Source organism: Stegodyphus dumicola, chromosome X2 (assembly GCF_044657685.1).
Source record: "Stegodyphus dumicola isolate Sdum_Otavi_A_Nest chromosome X2, ASM4465768v1".
In the NCBI taxonomy this organism is placed as follows: Eukaryota; Metazoa; Arthropoda; class Arachnida; order Araneae; family Eresidae; genus Stegodyphus; species Stegodyphus dumicola.
The window spans coordinates 40,617,883-40,630,022 of NC_140781.1; the positions used below are offsets into that span (position 1 = coordinate 40,617,883).

Consider the following 12,140-nt stretch of genomic DNA (forward strand, 5'->3'; position numbering starts at 1 on the left):
CAATAATTCGAATAGAGTGTATAAATTAAAGAAAGCACTATATGGGTTGAAAGAAAGCCCTCGTGCTTGGTATGAGTGTTTTAACGAGTATATTGAGAGTCTAGGACTTCGTAGAAGTAAATATGATTATTGTCTTTATGTAAAATCTGAAAATGATGTATTTGTATATATTCTTTTATTTGTTGATGATTTGTTGATATGTTGCAGAGATACTCGGGTAATTAATGATATTAAGGAACAACTACATAATAAATTTTAAATGAAGGATTTAAATAAAGTAAAAAGCTACATTGGAATTGATATTGAATATGATAATGAGAAAAGTAATATCTTAACACTGAGTCAGGAAAATTATATTGAATCTTTAGCTAAACTGTATGGTATTGAAAATTCAAAGCTTTATGATACACCAATGGAGACTAATCTTAAACTAAGCCAATCTAATTTAAATCAAAATGTCAAATATAGAAATCTAATAGGAGCACTCTTGTATATTAGTCATGGTACTAGACCAGACATATCTTTCAGCGTATATATTTAAGTAGATTTCAAAATTGTTATATTGAGACACATTTCAAGTATGCTTTGAGAGTTTTAAAGTATTTGTACTTAACAAAACATCTAAAATTAACATATAGTAAAAATCTTAAAACTGATATTATGAATTGTTATGTTGATGCTGATTGGGCAGGTGATATTGTTGACAGGAAGTCAACTACTGGGTTTGTTATTAAATTATTTGGTAATACAATTTACTGGAAATCCAAAAAGCAAAGTTGTGTGACAAAATCTTCCACTTTTGCCGAATATATTGCTTTATCTGAGGCTGTGACAGAAATTAATTTCTTAAAAAATGTTGTGAATGATGTTTTTTCTGATATAACTCACCCCATTAAAATTTATGAAGATAATTCAGGAGCTTTGGCCATTGCTAATTATGGGAACTTCACTAAAAATTCAAAACACCTAGAAGTTCAATATCATTATGTTCACGAAAATGTTCAAAATGGAGTAATTGAAATTGTAAAGATTGATTCAGAATCAAATATTGCAGATATCTTTACTAAGTCTTCAGGAAAGATTAAATTTATGAAATTCAGAGAAGGTTTGAAATTGAAATAAATTTTGTATACTGTTTATTTAAGTGATGTTTATTTAAATATTTTTGCTTGAAATGAAATAGATTTTGTAATGTCCTTATGTAAACTAAATTGTGTTTAACTTTGATTTTAACATTTAAGTTAATGAAAGAAACTTTTTTTTAAATAATTTGTGTTAAGTGGATAATGTTATTGTTTATATCTATGCTTAATTGTAAATGGTAAAGATGAAAAGGTTGCTTATATTTATGTTTGTTTGTAATTAGTAAACATAAATGTAAGGAGGCATGTTAGTATGGTACGTTTATATTTACCATATTGGCAGCACCAAGCTCCTTCTCTGAGTGCGAGCTATGGATGCCGTTGTAATGTTGTGCACGTGTTGTTAAGTTTCAATAAAAAATGTGAAAAGATACGTTTCTTATTTTTCGACTTGCTTCTTCATATGATATCGATTTGTTTAACATAATAGCAGTTCTCGTGGTTTGTGAATATGAATGAAGAATTTAGTACTTATAATTTGTTATAAAAGTTACCAGTACTAGCGTAAAAATGGCATGTACAAGAAGCAGTGATATCAGCATACCGCTATTTGATGGTTCGGACTATTTTAATTGGAAAGTGCATATGATGAAATTTCTTCAATTTAAAAAGTGTAAAGATGTGGTTCAGCGAAAAGTAAATGAAAACGATGACGTGGAAAAATGGGAAGAAAAGGATATCCAAGCTACAAATTACATTTACGGCGCCATAACAAACAAGCAATTGGAATATATTCACGAGTGTGAGACTGCATTTGATATAATTACGAAATTTGACGCAATGTATTTAAAAACTTCAACATCTCTACAAATTGTCAAAATAACTTGGAATGTGTGAAACTGAAAAATTATCCTGATGTAAATATATTTTTTGATGATTTTGAGAAGTATGTGAACGAACTGAAACATGCCAGTGCCACTGTAACGGAACAAGAAAAATTGAACTATATGCTAAGAGCATTACCTTCAAATTACAGTCACATTGGTGACTTAATAGATGTATTACCAGAGAAGGACAGAACAGTCGATTACCTAAAGAGCAAAATCAAATCTAAATTACTTGAAGAGAAAAATGATTATCAAGATTGTGCACCAGCAGAAAAATCAAATGCATTCAAAATTGAAACAAGCAAATCAGGTCCACAAGGGAATGTCTGTTATAATTGTTGAAAACCTGGTCACTTTAAAAAGAATTGTTGGCATGTCCATCAAAGGAACTATCGTGGTAATGGCTCCACTAATTATCGTGGTCGAAGTTCTTCAAACAATCGAGGACGTAGTTGTGCTTTTAGTGGACATCGTGAATGTGGAACATACTCTAATCAGAAAATAAACAGTCATCAAGGCAATAGTTTTCACACCATTGTTATCGAAAGTAACATGACAAGTTCCAGTGCAAATTCTGTGACGAATAAAAATGAAATCAGTTGGTTACTGGATAGCGGATGCACAGACCACATTATAAACAGTGATGAATATTTGAAAGAGCAAGTCACTTTGAAGGATCCTATTCAAGTGAATGTCGGTGATGGAAGGATCTTGAAAGCTACAAAGGTTGGCAATATAATAGTTTCTTTTCCTGTATATAACTCTGAATCTATCATAACATTGAAGAATGTATTTTAAGAAATGAAAGCAAATTTATTAAGTTATTCGAAGATTACTGATAATCATAAAATAGTTTCAAAAGAAAAGTTCTCTAAAATATATGATGTCAATGGTTCATTAGTAGCAATAGCAAAGAAAGAAGAAAGATTATATAAAGTAAAGAGTTATGTTAAAAATAGTAAAATATTTGCAAATTTGAACAACAGTAAGTTAATGTTAAAAGAAAAATTGCACGGTTCATTTGGACATGTAAATTTTAAATATCTGGATATTATGTGCAAAGATCAGCTATTAGAAGGAATCCTTAAAGAAATAGAAACTGAATATATGAAGTGTACCATATGTATTGAAAATAAAATGCACAATTTACCATTCAAGAATAATAGAAGAAAAGCAGAATATATTCTGGAGATTATACATACAGATGTAAATGGACCTCACAGAACAAGTGGATGTAATGGTGAGAAATACTTTGTGAGTTTTATTGATGATTATAGCAAGTTGGCAAAAATTTATTGTATCAAATCTAAGGATCAAGTCTCTGATTGCTTAATTGAATATGTAAATGAAATTCAAAATTTAACAGGGAAGACTATCAAAGAACTAAGATGTGATAATGGTAGCGAATATATGAATAGCAAGATATACAAATTTGCAAGAGAAAAAGGTTTCAAGATAAAGTCATGCCCACCATATGTACATGAATTAAATGGTACTGCTGAGCGTTACAACAGAACTATACTGGATATGGCAAAATGTCTTAGCCGAAGCAAAAGTTGACAGACATTACTGGCCTGAAGTAATTAAAGCTGCTGCTTATTTGAAAAACAGGACATTAACAAATACTGTTGTAAAGAAGACACCATATGAAATATTTTTCAATAGGGAAACCATCTGCTAAAGAATTGAAATTATACGGAAGTAGAGTGTATGTAAGAATACCAGAAGAAGAGATAAATAGTCTAAGTGGTCTAAGTCTAAGTGGGATAAAAAGGTTGAATTTGGAATTTTACTTGGATATACAGAAGTTGGATATAGAGTTTTGATGAATAACAGAATAATAGTTGCCAGGCATGTTGATATTATTGAAGAAGACAATGTGTGTAGGTTGTGATGATGAAGATAAGAATGATGATACAAATAAGAAGAATGAACCTCAAGAAGTGTCATGTGAATAGAGTAATGATAACTGCAAGGACAGTGTGATAAATGAAGATGAAACAAAAAGTGGAATGAGACCAAGAAGGCAAATCAAACCACCAGTTCGATTTCATGAAGAATTCGGGTACTACTGTGTTAGTGCAAATTTTTGTGATGCTACAGTTCCAGGTAACTTTGAGGAGGCGACAACATGCAGTGAGACTGGACATTGGAAAGAGGCAATGGACAGTGAAATGAACAGTCTTGTTAAAAATAACGCTTGGACACTAGTGACTAAACCAGAGGATAAAGCAATTGTAGATGTGAAGTGGGTATTCAAAAGAAAACCAGGTAATGTTTTTAAAGCTAGATTAGTGGTTCGAGGTTTTCAGCAAAAAGATAGTATTGAGGATACTTACTCCCCTGTCATTAAGATGCAAACCTTAAAACTGTTACTTTCATATTCTTGTCAGTATAATTTAAATATTCATCAAATGGATGTTGAGACTGCCTTTTTAAATGGTTATGTTGTGTCTGAAGTTTATGTTAAACAACCACAAGGCTATAACAATAATTCGAATAGAGTGTATAAATTAAAGAAAGCACTATATGGGTTGAAAGAAAGCCCTCGTGCTTGGTATGAGTGTTTTAACGAGTATATTGAGAGTCTAGGACTTCGTAGAAGTAAATATGATTATTGTCTTTATGTAAAATCTGAAAATGATGTATTTGTATATATTCTTTTATTTGTTGATGATTTGTTGATATGTTGCAGAGATACTCGGGTAATTAATGATATTAAGGAACAACTACATAATAAATTTTAAATGAAGGATTTAAATAAAGTAAAAAGCTACATTGGAATTGATATTGAATATGATAATGAGAAAAGTAATATCTTAACACTGAGTCAGGAAAATTATATTGAATCTTTAGCTAAACTGTATGGTATTGAAAATTCAAAGCTTTATGATACACCAATGGAGACTAATCTTAAACTAAGCCAATCTAATTTAAATCAAAATGTCAAATATAGAAATCTAATAGGAGCACTCTTGTATATTAGTCATGGTACTAGACCAGACATATCTTTCAGCGTATATATTTAAGTAGATTTCAAAATTGTTATATTGAGACACATTTCAAGTATGCTTTGAGAGTTTTAAAGTATTTGTACTTAACAAAACATCTAAAATTAACATATAGTAAAAATCTTAAAACTGATATTATGAATTGTTATGTTGATGCTGATTGGGCAGGTGATATTGTTGACAGGAAGTCAACTACTGGGTTTGTTATTAAATTATTTGGTAATACAATTTACTGGAAATCCAAAAAGCAAAGTTGTGTGATAAAATCTTCCACTTTTGCCGAATATATTGCTTTATCTGAGGCTGTGACAGAAATTAATTTCTTAAAAAATGTTGTGAATGATGTTTTTTCTGATATAACTCACCCCATTAAAATTTATGAAGATAATTCAGGAGCTTTGGCCATTGCTAATTATGGGAACTTCACTAAAAATTCAAAACACCTAGAAGTTCAATATCATTATGTTCACGAAAATGTTCAAAATGGAGTAATTGAAATTGTAAAGATTGATTCAGAATCAAATATTGCAGATATCTTTACTAAGTCTTCAGGAAAGATTAAATTTATGAAATTCAGAGAAGGTTTGAAATTGAAATAAATTTTGTATACTGTTTATTTAAGTGATGTTTATTTAAATATTTTTGCTTGAAATGAAAGAGATTTTGTAATGTCCTTATGTAAACTAAATTGTGTTTAACTTTGATTTTAACATTTAAGTTAATGAAAGAAACTTTTTTTTAAATAATTTGTGTTAAGTGGATAATGTTATTGTTTATATCTATGCTTAATTGTAAATGGTAAAGATGAAAAGGTTGCTTATATTTATGTTTGTTTGTAATTAGTAAACATAAATGTAAGGAGGCATGTTAGTATGGTACGTTTATATTTACCATATTGGCAACACCAAGCTTCTTCTCTGAGTGCGAGCTATGGATGCCGTTGTAATGTTGTGCACGTGTTGTTAAGTTTCAATAAAAAATGTGAAAAGATACGTTTCTTATTTTTCGACTTGCTTCTTCATATGATATCGATTTATTTAACAGAAGACACTGGAAATTTATAGTGGAGGCGGGGCCCCTTTCTTCGTTAAACAGCTGCATTGAAGTGTGAAAAGCTACCCCTCAAGTATAGTTGTAAATTGGCTGATGACTCAGAACAGTAAACTGAACTTAAACTTGCTCTTATTCTAATGCCATTTCTCTAGTCTATGGCGAGAAAAAATAGAAGTTTTCCTTTAAAATTAAATTTCAAAGTGATGTCAAATATAATTCTTCATTATAAAGGTAAGTTATTGATTTGCAATATCTAAATTAATCATAAACTAAATTCTTATAATTTAAAACTTGCTAAAAATTCAAGTCAGCTAAACTTTTAATCCATTTATCTGAATAAAACTAAAATTATCACCATTAACAATGCAAATGTCTACTAATATTAATAATGTATTGTTATATTAACATGAACTATTTTTATGATAAATATGAAATATAAATATAATCTATGTTTCCATACATTAAGAAACATCATAACAGGCCAAAATTAAAAACATAATTTTTTAAACACGTCCTGCACTATAGTGCAGGATCGATCAACCCATCCATCTGCTCGACAATCGAAAATCAATCATCTTGAATGGAGCTCATCAACATCTAAAAAGCGTTTCTATTAATATGCAAGATATGATAAACAAGTTTGAAGACATTATGAAAGAAGCTGAGTTTATTGCAAATAAATGGGGCATAGAAACTAAATTTGAAAAATAAAAGAGAAATAAAGAACCTAAAACACTGTCATTGTTAACAAATACGGAAATTATTAATAATTTTTCAAAAATATGGAAAACATATAAAGAAGACTTGCATTGGAAGTACAACTTTTATTTTTTATAAATACTTTCAGAACAGAAATCCAAAATTTGAAATCCGTTAAGGATTTAGCTAAATTAGCAATGATAAAATATTATGACATTACAAGCAGTTATTCGGGAGTGTGCAATTCACTTATATTGTATTTATCATTATCAGTAACCACTATGAGTGAGAGGTCATTTTCAATACTGAAACTAATAAAATCATATTTAAGAAACAGTATGACCTAAGATCAGTTGTCAAACCTTTCACTATTGAGCGTTGAAGCTGAGATGGCTGAGAAAATGGACGTTCAAGTATTGATAAATAATTTTGTGGAAATGAAGGTTAGGAGACGCAAATTTTAAAAGAAAGTTTTTTTCCCCTTTATGATGAATTTTGGCCACCAATGTTATCATTACACTTATTGAGGGAGGGAAAAATTAGAGAAGAGCAGTACAGACAGAGGAAAATTAAAAGAAAACAGTAAAAAACTTTAGCATTCATATTTTTTATAAAAATCATATATTCAATTAGTTTAGTGTACCAAAAGGTTTTTTAAAAAGACAGAAAAAAACTTTACCATACGTATTTTCTACAAAAAATGTATGTTCAAATAGTTTTCTTCATGAAGTTTATGATAAATATGTTTTATATTTAACAAATGTATCATTTACATTATAAAAGTTCTTATTTATTACTTGTATATTATTGCATAAATCATGTTCGTAAGCTGAGTAAATCACAGAGTACTAAACATTAATCTAATAGTTTTTCTGTACGTTTATCAATTATCTTGTCTCTCAGTTTATAATATAGCTAATTATTTATAAGTTTGCTAAATGAAGCGAAAAAACTTAGACAGCGCAGATTTTATTTAAAAATTTAAAACATTAGTATGTCAAACTTCTTGGATTTTATATAAAAATCTCCGCAAATCTAGGGTTTCTTCCTTTTCTTAATGCTATACGTCGACATGTTCCTTTTTTTTTTTTTATATAGACTTATTCATTTATTATCAGTATGCATCTCAGTGAAAGGAGAGAAAAGTCTGTCTCTCGCACTCCCACAAAACATCTTAAGTAACTGAATTAAAATCATCTGACGTCAAATACCCAGACTTTAAAGCAAATTTTCATTTCACCAGTTGGTCAAGGGAAATTATTTTCCTTTTTATTCTTTCTTCATGTTACGTACCTTTCAACTGGTTCCCCAAGAACGTGCTTTTATTTTTTAACAATTAATACAGATGTGATAAAAATCCTCATGAAAACATTGGCTCCTGGAATCTTTGATTTTTTTTTAACTTTTCATGTTTTTTTTTAAATATTTTTTTATTTTTTATTTTGAAGCACATTAAATTTATTGGGAAAGGGGCCCCGGAAAATTTTTTGCATAGGGGCCCAAGAGTTCTAGTTTTGCCACTGCCTCCTAGCATACCTTCGTGGTGTAATGGTAGCACACTCGGCGCATATTTGAGAGGTCCAGGTTCAAATTCTGATGAGGGCATTGCACATTTTTCATGTCTCCTGCTTTAAAAAAAAAACTTGGTTCTCTACAGTGACACCTGTATTAAAAGATGGTGGACAATAACTTGTCACTGCGAGGATTTGGTAATTGGGTCCCCTAATCCCCAAATTGCTCTTTAAAAGAGGAGTATATAAGGTATTTTCTCTCTCCTTCCAGCATGCCTTTGTGGTGTAACGGTAGCACACTCGGCGCATATTTGAGAGGTCTAGGTTCAAGTCCTGTCGAGGGCATTGCACATTTTTCATGTCTTTTGCTTCAAAACAACCTAATGACTGTACAGTTTAATAATTTACCCTGAAATTAAAGCATCTTGTGTCTTTTCTTAAAATAAATAAATACTTACATACAGCATGCGTGTATGCATACTCTTTTAGTCTTATTTACAATCTATAAATTCTATTTTATATGTTTTAAATTAGTTGCCTACTCGTTAATCTGGCCAAAATTCTTGTCCGTTGTGGGCTAATTAATTAACACTAGAACGATGGGAAAATGTTACCTACTGGAACGGTAGTATGGGGTCATTTTGACCCTTCGAGCAAAGTGCTGAAATAACAGCGGTAAAACAATTTTAAATGCCACAAATTGGCATGAATATGTACTTTATATGTATTTCTTAATTTATATTTAATATCACATGATAATTTATTGACTTTTTAAAATACTGTAAATGTATCGAGTACATGGCGATTAATTGGATCATACTACAATTACTCAAATAACTAATTAATTTGATATAAGAATTGATTTCAAATAAATGGTTTCACAAATTAAAACTAATGTTAACTAAAATAAAACACAAATTATATAATAATATTTTTTTATGTACTTACTCAGAGGATGATTCCCTCTCTAAATCCAGAAATGAGAAATGTTCTCTGATGTTTCAGTTATATCATTATATGTGTAGCTGAATGGAATATGTAAAGCATTTCGTTTCAATTCTTTTTAATGTTTAAAATATTAGAGATTACACTTACATATTAAGAATTAATAATAATAAAATAACAATAAAATAATTTTTAACAATTTTTCCAGTGCATTTTCCACACACAACTTTGGAACAAGATGCACAATATTCTTGAGATTTGTTTCCATTGCATCTCTGTACTTGGCACTTTTTTCTCTTTATATCTATTTTTGCCCATTTATCTCTGCTGAGTTCTTCTTCTTTTACATTGCTGTCCTCGGATTCACTAATAGTTTGTATCTGGAATTCATCTTCAGTTTCTACAGAAAATTATCAATTTCACCTCCCTCAGACTCATTTTCAGATAGCTCCCGCAACAATTTTTTAATGTCTTCATTCGTAAGACCTCTTTTTCATTATTAGACATATTTTGTAAAAGTTGAAAAAAACAGAAAAACATGAGACTATCAGAAAACAATAGGGAATATATTTTAGCATATGATTCTCACAGCGTAAAGGAAAGGTGATAATGAACGTGACAGCAGAATCCATATGCACTGAAATACTGATTTGGAATTACCAAGAAAACATCTGTCCTAACTCTCATCACCTGCAATAAGTAAACTGAACTAACAAACGGGAAAATACATCTGTAAAATAAACTATTTCTGAAAAGAAATGTAAGCATGAAAAACCCTGCATCTACCTTCCTTGGAGTGTTTTCTTCAAACGAATAGATAATTAAAAACAAAGGAAAAAAAGATTTATGTAGACATTACAAAGTAGTGAGACCACACAGGTTTTTATCCCTCTGGGAGATATAGTTCGACCATCTGAAGCACAAGCCTGGTTGGCATTCTGCCAAAACACAGACTCGTCCAAAAGGGGCGGTATTACTTGCTGCGACATGAAAGGTCTTCTCTTCTCCGGAAAGAGCTATGTTGGAGGGAAAGAAAGTCCCCATCCTTCCACCCTATTTTGAGAATAATTCGGTCCGAATGGCGCATGCGTGTTTGCGCTCATGGTTGTGGATGAGGCGGTTGAACTATAGTATGAATGCAATTGAAAAATCCTCATCAGTGAATGTTTTTCATGGGTTATTTGACAATGCCTCGAGCAGAAAGAGGAATAAAAGTAAGGGGGTCAAAATGAACCCGTCCGCCATTCTAGGAATACATGCCAATATTTCAAAAACTAACAAATCTAGAATGCTGAAAATTTGTTTACAAATATTTGTTATCTATTTAGGAAAAGTAAAAAAATCCGAAACGATTTCTTCCAATAAAACAAAAGTAATCAACAGTCAAAAGTATTCAGGGGTAAAAATGACCCCTACCGCCGTTCTAGTGTTAAGGAATTAGAACTGTTATTTCAATATCCATTTTGAGCGTACAATTTCAACTACTTTAATCTTATATAGATGGATATTGAAATATATTGGAACGTCTTTTTATATATAACAAATCTCACTGCTGCCAATAACATAACTGAATTTTAAATGGTTGCGCTTTTGATCAGTTAAAAAGGAACACTATTTTATAATCTTAAAAGAAAATAACTGAATACTATAATAGAAAGATTAAGGTAATTTTTGTATTTGAAATGTTTATTTCGCTTCCAATAAAAGAATTAATATTGAGAAATATTTTTAAAATATCACAGCATTTTGTAATTTTCATTCATGCAACTAACTTATATAAGGTTCAAAGGAAAGTCTGTATGCATCCCTTTAATTTTGTAATGAAGGATCTCAGACTACTAAATCTAGCTCTACGAGCAGCTACAAGGCAGTGAAATAAAATTGCCAGTTTATGCAGCACCATTTCATAGGTGCACAATAGAATAGGTGCAACTAAGAAAAATTATTTGGAAACGAAAGTAAGTTTATAAAAAGCAAAATATAATTTAAATATTTTTTTATTTCTGCCTAAATATTTTATGAGTTGAATCTAGTGTGTTTTAGCTATAATCTTTGTAATTGTACTTTGATTCCAAGAACACAGCTGTGAGATATTCTATTTTACAACAGTCTATGATGAATAAACAACATAAAAAAAGTATTCTTAAGATGTATCGTAGTTTGTTTCCACAGTGCCGTAAATAGCCACTGTAAATCTTTTAAGCATCCTTTCGACTGATTTGTCCTGTAGGTAAAAAGAAGTGTGTAATAACAGGAAAGCAATTATGTGCTCTCGATCAGAATTTTAATAGTGCTTGAAGCATATTGAAGAATGTATAATTCCTTTTCCAAAAATGAAGAAATAAGCAAACATCTCATTAACTTCAAAATTACAGGTTGAGTTTGAACCAGTGCTTAAATTGCGCCGGAGCCCGGCTTCGGTGCTTCTCAATTTTAAAGATAAATTACAATTTTAGCTGAAGTGCACCGGAGCCCTAAATAAGATGACCTCTGGTACTTCTTTTTATAAAACAACCAAAATTTAAAGGAAAAAAAAATTAGAATACCTTATGTTTTAGTTTAACAATAAGCAGACTTTGCAATACTCTATTTCCCTAGAAATACAAACTTGTAAGTACATGAGACATTCAAGTAACCCCTCACTCACATGCAGAAACCTTTCCCTTTAAGAAAAGCAATAAATTTGGGGAAGTTCGTGTAGGAACACGTAAATTTCTCACCATGCCATCGTATCTAGTGTACTGTTATCGATGCTTACAGTTACTTATCCTCACAGGAAGGAAAATTTGTGTTCTTAAATGAGTGTTAAATGACAGCGAGTACAATAAAGCCGCGTTTCCACTGCTGCATATGCGTTGCGTTGTGTTGCGTATGCATTTCTCCAATCTGCGAGCGACTTCACTTTGATTGACATTTGCAATCCGGTCGATGTGCGGTGAGAGATGATAGATG

The 12,140-nt window shown here is 30.7% G+C and overlaps 1 protein-coding gene across 3 annotated transcripts in view; it reads left to right on the plus strand.

Moving 5' to 3' along the window:
- The window catches only part of LOC118204263 (F-box only protein 28-like), a 91,858-nt gene that overhangs the window by 51,843 nt on the left and 27,875 nt on the right, over positions 1 to 12,140 (plus strand). The window contains exon 4 of one of the 3 annotated variants that reach the window (XR_015038921.1): positions 6,025 to 6,264. The exons of the other annotated variants lie outside the window; for them this stretch is intronic. The gene's annotated coding sequence lies outside the window, so the exon portion shown is untranslated. The remainder of the gene's footprint in view (positions 1 to 6,024; positions 6,265 to 12,140) is intronic. 3 annotated transcript variants of the gene reach the window in all.